The sequence below is a fragment of the Aythya ferina genome (assembly GCF_964211825.1).
Source record: "Aythya ferina genome assembly, chromosome: 5".
Lineage (NCBI taxonomy): Eukaryota > Metazoa > Chordata > Aves > Anseriformes > Anatidae > Aythya > Aythya ferina.
Window position 1 is genome coordinate 32,691,601 of NC_140301.1, and position 13,695 is coordinate 32,705,295.

Consider the following 13,695-nt stretch of genomic DNA (forward strand, 5'->3'; position numbering starts at 1 on the left):
TGTTGAGCAATCCTCCAATGTTTACTTTTCGTTTCAAAGACAATGGAAATTTACTCCAGAGCTTTACCTCATTGCTGCTGGGATGCTTGTGGGCAGCAGCGTTTCCAGCACTGTTCTGCTTCTTCCTCCGTCTGGATCCTCCTGTACTAGAGGCAGCTGGCTTTGCAACAGTGTTATTTTTTTTTCCCTATTTTGTTTGAACCCATTCCCTCCAGAACTTGTGTGAAAATTTCATTCACTTCTCCTGAATTTGCGTGAGCCAGAAGATTAGTCATCAAAACTTCTGCTCCTCCACACTTAACAAAACTCTCCTTTTCCATGGAGGAGCCCTGAGGAGCCAGGGGCTCTGCAGAGAGAGGGGGATCACATCCCCTCTCCATATGGTGCTGGCTGTGGGGTACCTCCAGGAGCCAGCATCCATCCACTAGCTCCATCTAGTGAGGAGACTACTGCGGCATCCACCAGCATGGGGACTTGGGGCCTTCCCCAGGACCATGGCAGGATCACCCTGGCCTCCCCAGGTCCCCAGGTGGGTCGCACTTGAGGATGCGGGGCTGGCTGAGTGAATCTGGTCTTTATGCTGGGTTTGGACTTTCTTTAAGCTAGCAGTGTCCTGTGTCTTCCTTCTTCTTGTCCATCAATATCCACCACAGCCTGTCAGACATAGGTGCTGGCACCAGGAAGTTCATTCTTCCCCTGAACTGGCTGTTGAAGACAAAGAAAAGTCCACATCACCTGCAAGAGAAAGATCATGCTTTAGTGTGCGTCTCTTTAGGTCTACACAGGCTTACGGCGTCCAGGTCCTCTTTGTTGTAGTTACAACAGGTCACCACTGTACAGAGTTGCATGGTTTCCTGTGGGGAGAAAAAAATAAAAAGGTGCTTTTGTGTTGTCTAGAGAAGGCACTGTCTATCCCTTTCCACTGCTATCACTCATGGCTCACCTTTTGGAAAATGTTGTCCCACCTCCCCATCTTTCCTTAAGCCTGTTAAGAGGAAAGCTCTGAAACTAATTTGTCTTTTCCCTTGGCTGCTGAACCCTTTGGTTCAACCATACAGTTTTTCCAATCTATAGCTGAAGTGCAAGAGTTTAAAGGTCATCTAATAGATTATAATAATTCTACATTTTGCAAAACAATGATGAATCTGAGGCTAAGACTTGAGAATGGGAATCCTAGCTTATTCCTGACCTGCTGTTGGATAAGACTGGTGGAAGCAGGGAAATCTGTGATTTCCTTTGTTCATTCTAACACTTCTTTTTACCCAGTGGATGCCTTTTGTGACTGAGTCAAAACTTACCACATCACCATCTATTGTACTCATGGAAATGAAATCTAGAAAGATGGGATCTGGGAATTATAGGTTAACTCCTGGTTATGATCACTTAATGCAAAAATTTTGGAAAAAAAAAATAAATAAAGACTAGTACTGTCCTTGTCATCTGCAGAAGGGGAGATCAGGGTGCATCAGGATGGCAAAGAGAATATGCACTATTCTGACCTACAGTGGTGGCAACCACAGTGGCACATTAGGTCCAGCTCTGCTAGCAGTGCTTGGAGAAGTTGAAGGAGGTTGAAAAATTACAGATGGGCCAGACATGAGCTAGAAGAATAAAATTGAAAAATGTGCTTTTGAGTTCAGCAAATGTTATACTCCTTGAAGAAGGTTAATAAGTGATTTTTATCTTTGCTTGTAAAAATCTAGATCAAAAGGAAGTAGCACAAGGGATTCTTTTTTTTTTTTTTTTCTTTTTCTTTTTTTTTTTTTCATTTAGTTAACAAGACCTATATACTCAGCTGGCTGGAGGTTTAAGAATTGACAGCTGGAACAAAGGTTAAAATTTTAAGAATAAGCACAAGAATCCACTTCATTTGAGCAATCTGGGGAACTGCAGTGTTTTTCAGAGATTACATTTCCCTCTGCAACAGAAAAAAATCATCTATCTTCTTTTATTTATTTATTTATTTTAAAGAGCAGCATCATAGTAATTCTTATCTCCATTCCAAGCAAAAGCAAATGATTTATGCATGTTTTGAAAATGGTTCTGTGCTTGGTGACTGCAACAACAGAGAATGAGACTGTGTGACCTAAAAGGTCCCTTGCACTGCTCTCTGTTTTGTTTCACTCCCTCTTGAACAAAGGTATTAGGTTGAACCCTTCAGCGTTTTGCAAGTTAGACTTCCCAGCAGCTTGGAACATAGTGAAGGGTTTTTTCCCTTGGGCCCTTTAATGGTTCAATGAAGAGGAAGTCTTGTGCAAAGCTGACTTGTGGCAGCTCCTCTCTCCTGTTCCCTCTGCTTGGAGCACATGCTAGGCACCATATTATGAAGCAACAGAAAAGAATGGCCAAAAATCACTTTTGTCGAACAAAATAAAGTCTTCAACCAGGAGAAAAAAATGTTGTGTTCTGTTTCTGTGTTGCTCTGGTACCTCAACCTTGACATTTTATTTTTGCCTATCACCCACTAGCTTTCACCCCACATTGTCTCTCGTTCCTGGCTGGTTGATACATATTTGAGGAAACACGGCGCATACCCTCACACTAAGACAAGTATTACAAGAATGGGAAGATTCCAGGAATAGGAAATCTGGTATTACTCAATAAATGTTAAATAACAACCACCCCCTCAAGCCTTAGAAGAAAAAAAGCATTCATTGACCTTTTTGGTACATAATAATTAAGTAAAGAGCGGATGATTTGAAGATGTTTGATGTCTCCCTCCAGTTTGAATACTGGATTTATTTACTGGAATGTCCAAGGCTCAAGCTGGAATGAGGGAAAGAAAGAGAGGGGCTTTCCTCCACGCATGCTATAAAAGAGAGGAGTCAAGTGTCTTTGCATTGTGCAACACATGATTTCTGTAACTTTAATTGAAATGTGTGCGGAGAGTGGAGGGGCTGCTAAACTGTGTTGATACAATATTGCTTAGCAAAATTCCAATTCCTGAAGCTCTTAACAAAAGCATTCACTATCAGGAGGGGGAAGGGTTGGCAAGAACAGCCTTTTCTCAAGAAGTTCCATTTGGAACACATTACTGTCTTGCAACATGCAATGGATAAACTTTATATAAATGATTAGATAGAGTGCAAAAGCTGAGCTTGTTTGCGTTTGATAAGGCAGTTGTTCTATTGACTGCGCGTCTTTATTCTTGGGAAGCAATAGGTTTTAAGAGCAAACCCACCTCTTTTTGTGGAAATGAACTGGACTGCATGTGGAGCAGAGGAACAACCATTTGACCTGTGAATAAAACATCTGACATTTTGCCTCTCTGCCAGCTCCACTTTCAGAAACAACTTGTCAAGTCGTCAGGCTGAGAGATGATCATTTCAATTTGCTAGATTTCTGGAGGTACTTGTGTCAAACATTATAAGGCATGAGCTAGGATCCAACGCATCAGAAAAAAAGGGGAAAAAAAAGACATAATGCATATAAATAGGTAAATACGGAAGTGAAGTATTGTACCTGGGCTGATGCAAAGTGCAAAAAAGCAGCCAGAGTGGTCCTGTCTAGGTATGCCAGTATGATCTTCTCTGCCTTTCTCCTAAACTTATGTTTTAATTTTAAGCCACAATCCTCTAGTTTTCAGGTGTTCTTTCCAAGCGCAAAACGCTGCTTGGAGGGACTACATCAAAATCCCATCTTCCAGCCAGCTGCCCAGCCAGGTGGCCCCACTCATCCTGGCCAGCCAGGATGGGGAAGGGCCCCTCCCAGAGAAACGGCTTCCCGCATAACCCAGCTGGGCTCTGGAGAGGGCATGAACAAATGTATTTCTCAGGATTTTGCGGCTGGGGCTCTCCCAAAGAAATTTTTAGGAATTTTTCCTCCTCAAGTAAAAAGTATGATTCACCTTTTAAATAGGAAATAATTCATTGGCAGTTTTTGAGCTGAAATTTCTCTCAGATAATCCACCATTGGGATAAAGCCCAGCACTAGGATGATAGCATTTGCAATATTATAAATTCAACCCTCTCTTAACCTTGTAATTTATCTTCATTTCCAAAATGAACCGTATACTCCTTGCTGGTTTTCCCATTATATTGAAGATGTGTAGCTTCTATGAAAAATTTTCATTTTGCCTCGGTGCTGAAGTTTACCCCAGGTATCATAAGTAGTCACAAACTCAGCTGTGAGCCCAGAAGAGGATCTAGAGCTCTCAATGATGAAAAATGCCGCTTTTTGATCAAATCAAATACTTTAGAAATAGCGGTCACTTTTCTAGATGGTGCCTTTACAGTATGGAGAAAGGTTTCACCTGCTGGCACTCGGAGGGATTTCCTCCCTCCCCAAATCAAAAAGGCATTTTGAGCAGCCAGGAGGGATGGATATTATTACGTGGAGGTTTGTAAACAGTAGCTAGTTAGCTGTTTACCTAATACTGTGCTGCTAAATTAAGCTTGGAAGAACAGCTGGGGCACTTTAAGCAACCTAGAGACAGGCAAGGAAATATAGCAGCCATTTGTTTCCCTTCTCTGGACATTTGTGTTTAGCTCTTCAGGTGTATTATATGGTCTCGGCATTTTATGTCAACAGGTCATCTCATCGTAGAAGTATCTCAGAAATCCTCACTGTCAGCCACTGGCTGAAGATCACATGGATATGAGAGATGGAGGGGAAGTGGAGTATGGAAGAAGAAAGATGTAATCAACCCATTATGTGAAGGTTTCTGTGGCTAAAGTGGGGACAACCTCTTCCAGCGTGTGTCTGAGATACAATGAATGATGCAGTCTTAGGAGATTCCATCTAAAAGGTGCCCACAGTTTCTTCTGCACCCCAAGCAGCTCCCTGTTGATACATTTGAGTGTTTGCCTCAAATATAATATTGAGGTTTGAGGCCAGCATGGCCCTCCTGCTCAGTCATGGGTGTGCTGTGCCTGCTGGGTGGCAAGGACACAGGGGGAAGAACATAGGGTCATTTTCAAGACCCTTCAGGTAAAAGGTTATTTAGGATTGTCTCAAGGTAAAGCTTGTCTGCCCTTCCAGCAACTGGCACCTCTGAATAGTATTTCAAGCTTTCCAGGAGATGGGAAGACTGTGCAGCTGCTGTGTGAGCAATGCACTTCCCTGTGGCTACCCATGGAGTCTTACAAAAGTTCATTGATCCCCCTCTGTGGTGCGTTCATTGAAGTTCCTTAAGATCCTGCTTAGATTTGAGTTGGAGAAGTAGGGAAGGATTTGGAGAATGTGAGGCTCTGAAGCTCCATCACCCTTTTGAACTTGAATTACAACATTTTAGGTTTGTTTGTTTGTTTGTTTGTTTGTTTTGTTTTGGTGTTTTTGTTTTGTTTATCTATTTTTTTTTGGCCAAGAAGCTGGAGAGAAGAAAACAGAGAAGACTTTGCATCCCTTTAGTTCTGCTTAAGCTCACATAGCAGCCAACCCTCCACACTGTTTGCAGGAAACATTTTCAATTAGGTGATGGGGCAAAAGAGAGAACTTTCTCTGACCTGGAATCCAGCTTTTGCTGCTCATTTTAATATTGGATTTCCATGCAGTTGACTGGCTCCACATCTTCTGTACTCTTGCTTGTGATTTGGGCCATAAATGGGTGGGACAGACAGGCAAAGTCAGGACATTCAGGGATAAAGCAAGTTTGTCTGCTGAGGTCTATTTCTGTGCTGGCATAGGGCAACATTTCTTTTTATCCCCTATTCTGGACATTGTGTTGCAGAGGAGACGTCTGGGTTTAATGGGCACACCGAGAGACAGAGGAATCTCACCTGGGCAGTGAAAATGCTTGCAAATGTGGGGGTGTTATAGAGCTCGTGGGCTAGCGAGCAGAGCTAGAAGAGAGGAGCATCTCTTTGCAGTCTGGCCCATAATCACTTTAAACAGACTTTTTGGTGTCCTTCTTCACACGGCAAGCAAATTTACACATAGGGCTGCCATTATTTGGGGTTAAATATTTTAAGCCTGGTCTTCAGTGATTCTGACACTGAACTGGGAAAGGAAGGTTTCCACTTGTCAGCAGGTAGCGATGCAGTTGAATAGATGGATGCAAGCATTTACTTGAGAGATGAGGGAGCATAATTTCCAATTAGCATCCCTGGATATAGCATATAGATGGCTGACCATATAATAGAGAGGAGTGCAAACATTTGCCAAGCCTGCTTCCCATCCTTGCCTGGATTGCATCCGCCCTGTCTCTAGCAGACAAGACAACATTGACTAAAACAGCTTTGTCACCTTGCTACAAATATGGTCACTATTAGGCACATTGTCAGGACTGCATTTCTCACCTGCTCTGAGATGAAGCACATGAAGTTTAGTAAGGAGGAATGGAGCACTGTATAGAAAGGCATTTGGAGGAGGCATATCCCAGAGCTTTCCTGGTACTCTTCTCTCTTTTTGCATTCCAAGCTCTCGTGGTGGAGGACAGAGAAAGGGCACATTTTTCTAGAGATACTGGTGATGACTGCAAGGAAAGAAATTAGGCACCTGGTGAGAAAACAACAGCTCAGCCCTCAAAAGGGTGCACCCCCCTGCAGCCAACAGACCCTCAGGTTGTTTTCCACATATAATTTGCTTTGAGAGGCATGTAAAGACTAACAGACACAAGCCAACTGCTGCTGAGCGTGCTTGTTGGCAGCCTGGGAAAACAACTTCCTAATTGCCCCCGGAGGGAGACTTCCCAGCAGGGCATGGCCACCCTGCGCCCGCCTGAGGAGCCTCTCGGCAGGGCACGGGGCCGGCGAGTGGCACCCCACAGGCTGGGGTGTGCAGCGGGCGCCTGGCACAGCACACCACGCTTTGGAGGCAGGCGGTGGATAAAGGCTGTCCCTGGGAAGGCTGGTGTATATCAGAGCAGCCTGTGAAATGCTTTTCCCCACTGTTTCTTTTGCATCTGCATGTGGAGCCTGGCAGTCTCGTAGTCCGGGAGGCAGTGAAGCATGGCAACAATTCCTAGGCTGTAGGCTTTCAATTTTTTTGGGCAGCAGCACATAATCCATCTACTCTTTGCATTTTCCTTGAGAGCCTCAGACATTCTAATGCAGTTGTTTGATGTTAATGGTGCTGCTGTTTCCAGGATGGAGTAAAACTTTCAGCTGGCCTGATGTTGAAGGTTAAGGAGACTCATGGACCTGGAAGTTTTCTTTAGATTTCCTTATGCAAAAAGACATCCTCACCCCCAAAACACATTGCTGTCATTAAATACAGTATAGAAACACTGGGCACACACACCAAAATTGTACTGGCAGGATGCAGAGACCCTTTTTGCGTGGATGCAGTCAGCCAGCTGTCCCATGCAGCTTCCCCGCAGAGCCTCCTGTACTGGTGAAGTTGCTCCACCTCTGTGCTTACAGCCTCCTCCAGACAAATCTTAAGGCTGATGGGTGTTTACAGTGGGCAGCACACATGTGCGCTGCATTCAGTCTATGCTGGTCTAATAAGATGAGTAAAATAGATCACATTAAGACTCATGAAGACACGGTCACAACATGGTAAGAGGAAGCATCATACAAAAACACTGCTATAACATCCTCTCTTTCTGCATGTAGAAGGATTGCTTTGGATATAAGAGCTACCATGCCATAACCTCAACTGTGTTTGCTTCTGGATGAAAAAGGTATTCCTTTACTCACATTAATGAAGCACACCCATGAACATCACAGTTATGGCAACTTGTGTAACTGCAATCATGACCACAGATCAGGGTCCAGCAAAGGAGTGGTTAAAAGCTATGCTCTGCTGGCTTCCAGGGCTAGCCCTTTAGAGGATATTTTGCAAGAGTGCCATTAGTAAGAATTTCGTGATTACTTTGGTCCTTATCTAATAGGGCAGATCTGACAGCCTGGGAGCTCGTGGCTGTCCTCAGCACAGACAGATGAGCAGCAGATTGCCAGGGTGGCACTGACCCTACATTTTCATCAGGGACCGAGGCAAGTGAATCACTGACAGCCCTGGCCTCAGTCCTAACCTCTGTTGGAAACCTCAGAAATCACCGAAATGTGGGACTTTACATGGGGCGAATGCTCCTGATGACTATTTTCCCCAGGGAAAATTGCAGCAAAGTGTGATATATCTGCATCCGTGAAAGGCTGGGTGAAAGCGCTTATCTCTGAAACGGCACCTAGCAATTCTGCCCAGACAGATATATTGCTGTCATTTCTTTCTGCTAATACCAGTGTGCCAGCCATGGGAACGCTGCTTTGTGGTGCCACTATCTTTGAGTCCCTGAAATCATCTGTGTGAACGGGCTGCTGCAGAAACCTTTTGTCACCCTGGCCAATCGCTAACAACAGGAACGTGCACACAAACACCATTCCTGTAAATCAGTCTCTAATTAGCTTAGTGGAAGGAGTTTGGGGAGATGTAGCCTAGAAACAGGATTTCATAGGATGACGTCTGTGGCTTCATGACCACCTCCAGCTCTGCAAGCAATGTGCTGAGCCCATTGGGAAGACATATCCAGAGCATGGTGCTACATTCATCGTACATGGCGCTTGTGGAGAAGAATGGGTGTTCCTGTAGCTAAAAGTCCAGCGGCAGCTGTAACAACCAGGTTGACATTCATGCAGCCGTGGCTCTCTGTGGCACCATGGAGTTCAGGTTCAGAAAGATGTGTCTTACTGCAGGGGGTGCTACCAGCAGCCCACGAAGCCATGGCTGCGTCCTGCACTCACAAATACAACTTGCCTTTCCTTGCCCTAACACAAAGACACAAAAGGGAGTTTTCCCTTCCAGAGTTATCTCCCAGGTGCTATATTTTCTTTTCAGAGGATCTTAGCAGAAGCAGAGAACAACTTTCAGTATGTGTCAGCATGAACTAGAACGCTTTGCAGCTTGACCTGATTCCAGCAGAGTAAACACAGATGCCTAGGATATGAATTTTAAAAATGTATTTCTACACACATAAATAATCTCCTACTCATGGTAATAAAATAGCACAGCTGTATCTCTTCTGGATCTGAAGGAGTCAGCCTCTCGTGCGCAAATTATTACTATAAGTGGCTGACTCTCTGCTCTTTTGCTTTCCTGAAAGATGTTTTTTGGACTAGGGAAGATCAGCACAGTCATCACTTCTTGGGCTTGGGGGCTGCAGCATGCTGCTGCCTATGGCGAAGGGCGAAGCAGGGACCTGGTGTGTGCTCACCCTTCCTCAGGTGTACTGTAGGGCTGGGCAAGGCTTCCAGCAGGGCCCTGCATTGCTGTCCCGAGGAGCCCCTGCTGTGGAGGAGAAGGGGAAGGAGCTTGGCAGCAAGCAGGGATTCAGTGCCAGCCCCCTCAGCTCAGCTAGAGTGCTGCTTTGCTTGCCTCTTATCTTTATGTTAATCTCATTTTATTATTTTTATGGTTAGGAAAAGGAAAATAAAACCTCGGAGTTACAGAACACCCTGAACACAATATCCAAGTGAAGACACCCTTTTGTGGCTGACGTAAATGCAGCTTCTGGTGTTAGTTATATCCAGGCTCTGATCTTCCTCCATGTCAGCTCCTCACGCTATCTGCAACAAGTACACATCTTGGTTTGCACTAATGCAAAGAAGAGATACAGTCCGATGATCTCGGCAGCCCATTTACAGGAAAATTTTGGCCTGATTCCCATTTCAATTTTATTTATTTGTTTATTTTCCAAAGACTCTTGACCGTGGTGGAATTGCACAAAGTTCATGTTCATCTGCACAGAGAGGATGAGTTCCACGTGCCAAAGTGTAACGCACCAAGTGGTGCCTGTGCTTTAGCGTGACAGGGAAATTCCCCCCAGCTTCCTTCACTAGCAAAAGGGAGCCTCACAGAGTCACACGATTGTGGGGATGCTTGTGAGCAAAGAATTCACTAGGGAAGAGACAATGCAGGAGATTTAGGAGGATTTTCTGATACTTGCTCTTTCTAAAAGGCTTTGGTTTCCTGTGCCTTGCTGCAAAAGTCGCTGCTCGCAGCACACACGTGGAAATTGCACACAGGAATTCTTGGTCCAAGTATGGAAGAGACGCCTGACATGACAGCAGTGGCTCTCTACTCATTTGGATTTGGCTGCCTAGCTTTAGGTGACAAGATTTTGGTAACAGTGCCTAGCAGTGCTTTGCCCTGGGTAATGACGTATTTGCAGGAAAAAGGAGTTGTGCTCCCATCACGCATACTTTCATACAGAAACAAGAGGAAAAATACCACCTGAAGAATTGTAGCAATCTTCCTAAGCTAGGATATTCCTTTGTATAGCCAAAATTAGTTGATACTGATTTTTGAACTACAGGAGCTGCCTTTCCTGTACTTCCCACCTGCCTAGCTCACTCCCACATTGCCAGCAATCTCTCTTCACCTCTGTGCTGGCAATTTTCAGAGACCTATCTCAGAAATTAATGTTTTCATTTTAGTTCAGCCAGAAACCTTTCATTTTGTTTTGGCCAGAAATAACACTTTTGAGAGCGTGGGGGTTGGTGTGTGCACTTGGCAGGAGGGAAGCTCCTTTCCTTCCTTCCCTTTTCCCCCTTTCTTCCTTGAGATGAATTTTTTTTAGCCTCTTTTAAAAACTGTTGGTTTTTTTTTGTTGTTTACTGGCAGCCTTAGCTCACATCCCTTCTTCTTTCATTTGCAACTCAGCTTTCTGCTTAATGTCTCTGGGATTTCCTAAAATATCTGGGCAGAATCTCTGAGGAACACAGGAAGGGGAGATTTGGTCCTCTTAATACACCATAAACAAAATGCAGCAACAAATTTTTACCACCATGAGTGAGCAGCAGCAGCTACTCCAAAATGAGACCAGTGGCGAGATGGTTTTGCTTAGTGATCAGATGGTTTTTGCTCTGCTGGGCCAGGTAGATGATTTTCTGACCTGGGTTCCTCCAGCAGCTGCTCAGCGTGGCTGCTTAGTGGGCATTTACCAGCCCACCCCGGCTGGGGATGTGGCAGTGGTGGTGGCAGCAGCAGGCAGAAACCCAAATGGGCTCAGCCCGTCAGAGCCTCTCACCAGCACTTTTCTCTGCATAAAAACCAGAAAGGGGGAAAAAAAGGGGGATTTCCTACGGGTGAGCTGTATCTCAGCCCAGCTGTTGTTGGTAGTGGGTCTGACAGTGTTAAACAGGAGATTGTGTGCTTGAAGCCTGCGGGTTTGTTTTAGTTTGGCTCATTAATCTAAGTGAAGCGTTGCTGGCTTCAGACGCCGCGAGGATTAAGTGGGGCAGCAAAACAAACGGAAGCCTGAATATCTGCCCAGGTTATCGGCACCTCCCTTCCACCAGCAAGCACCCTGGGACTGCTTGTTGAGAGGGGACCCTAAACTCTCCCCTGTTTTCTGACTGTTTTAGCACTGAAATTCCTCCTCAGGCTTTTAGTGGTGGGAATATTGATCAGACTGACATGAAATACACAGAAATGAAAATAAATCATTACCTGCACTGTCAGCTAGGACTGAGGACAGAGAGAGTGGTTTTTCAATTTATTCTGATGGCTCACTTTTTGCTTTTTTGAGAGCATATTGTAAACTAAGTAACATCAAGTGTAAGATCTGCAGACAAAGTGCGTGTGCTGTAATTGGCTGAAGGATGTTCATTATTATGTTATCCCTGGAGCTCTTCTTTCCTTCCCAATGGTCACAAGCTTTCCTTCTTTCAGACTTACCTTTTTACTTACTGGGATGTGATTTTTAGATGGTTTGCTTCTTCTGGCTGGTCATTTTGCCTCTGTTCGTGGCCAGTCCTCTGTACAATTCAGCTAAATCTCAGACCCAGGAAGCAGAGTGTGCTTTTAAATCAGTGAACTTCTGCTTCTCTCTGAGACCTGTGGAGATGTAACAGAGACAACCGTGTTAGCACCAGTAGGGTTACACCCATGCAAAATAGATACGAACAATGTGGGCTCCAGCTGTGCAATGACCAGCAGGAATATCTGCTGACCCTCAGGGTGCAGTTTCCCATTTGGGCTTAATCTGATCTGACTGTGGGCTGCTGGTGAAAGGGGTGGCCCTGCTCTTCCTGCCTGCTCCTTGCCATACGTTCCTGGCACCTCCCTTGCACTAGAAGTAGCAAACCTGGAGGCTGAGAAAGATCCAACAGAAGATTTTTTTTGGTATATTACTTTTCAGCCAGATCAACAAGCCAATCTGAATCACCTGGCCACAGCAACACCCCTAAGCACAATGCAGGAGACCACCTGTGCCTAGACGGGGTTAAACACAACCAAAAAATGGATCATCTGTGTTTGATACCCATTATTTAGGCTGCAGACTTTGGGGAGCTACTCCTCTCTCCAAGACAGGGGTTTGCCTGAAGCCATCAGTGTAACAACACAAAACAAGGGCTGCAGAGTAGCAGGATCTGAGAAAGAGCTGAGCCCTGGGTCTCAGTCCACACCCTCACCTCTCCTGCATTTTCCCACACACCTTTCTCCACCTGTAATTCCACCCTGGGCATAACACCAGCCAGACAACATTCTTGAAGGACTTTGGGATACTTCCGCAAGCTCCAACTGTGTTTCTGCTCCAACTGTGGCAAAACAAGAAAGAGAGGCAATACTTTTGACCCTGGCATAGAGTTGTCTATGGGGATGGCAGCAGTCCTTGTGTTCCCTGGGCTGGTGTCCCCTTTTGATCATTGTTCTTGCACAGCAGCCCACCAACATCATCCACCCCTGCAGATGGCTGCCACCCTGCTCCTGTTGCAGTGCCGAGGGCCAACAGCAGTGAGAAACCCACCGCAGGCGCACAGGACTCGATGGAGGGTAGACCCAGATGTAACAGCTGCTGGATGCTTTTCTCTGCCTTTGTTACACCCTCAGTCATCCATTTCCATTTGGAAGATCCAGACTCATGAGCTCTGTCTCTGAAACAGTTTTCTTCCCAGGTTAATTCTCCTGGCTCCCAGGAGAGTGGGATGTGACCCCTCCTGACATTTGTTTAGTGAGTTATGCTCATCTTCCGGAGAACACAAACAAGCTGCTGGACTTCCTCTCCACAGCTTTAGTCCTGGTCCAGCCCTTTGCAGCACTTACTCTGGCCTTACGCTGACACGACTGAAATCAACATCACGCTGCTTGATCTATGCTTGCAAAAGTGCTGCTGTGATTTAGAGCTCTTGCTCTGTTTTCAAGAGGGACTCGAGCCCAACCATAGTAAAATAAATCTGAGTGTGTAATCCCCATTGATTTCACACAAAATGAAACATCTGACTATCTTTGAGGATCTGGTCTTTAGCGTTTGGGTCTTTAGCGTTTGGATTTTGGTCATTAGATAGTGATGTCATTTCCAAAAATAGGCTTTATCCTACAAAGGTGCCCAGGCACTGCAAACATTTTCCCTCCTGTCCCACCCTACCCAGCCAGCAGGAATTTGAGGACTATGATGAGAAAAATAGAAATCATTTCCATATCAGAACAGCCAGACCTGAACGTAATTACTGACAAAGCCCTAATCTTAGCTTCCCAATGATGTTTGGAAACCAAAACGAAGCATCCTCCTTGTTCATGGGAACAGAAATTGTGTTCACATAACAAAGATATTAGGTAAGAGGAAGTATATTGAGGAACTCAGGAAGTGAAAAGTCTTTCATTGCTATATTCTTGCAAGAGCTAGTACAAAGAAACATGATTAGTCGGTTCTTCAGCAGCTTCCTATTTCCATCACCAAACCGCTTTAATCTCCAAGATACTGAACACTGTGTTTGTGCTGAGGTTAATCTGGAAGGACTTGTCGCGTCCTGCTGAGTCGCTGTGCACAGGTGAAATTTGGCAGATCTGATGAAGATTAGATTTCAGTGATATCTT

The 13,695-nt window shown here is 45.0% G+C and overlaps 1 long non-coding RNA gene across 1 annotated transcript; it reads right to left on the reverse strand.

The window, feature by feature from the left end:
• Positions 1 to 314: 314 nt before the first annotated feature.
• On the reverse strand, positions 315 to 11,710 carry LOC311437737. The gene is made up of 3 exons (XR_014693667.1): positions 11,557 to 11,710; positions 6,237 to 6,412; positions 315 to 735 (listed from the first exon to the last, which is right to left on the reverse strand). It is a non-coding gene; the product is annotated as an uncharacterized lncRNA (long non-coding RNA).
• Positions 11,711 to 13,695: the final 1,985 nt, after the last annotated feature.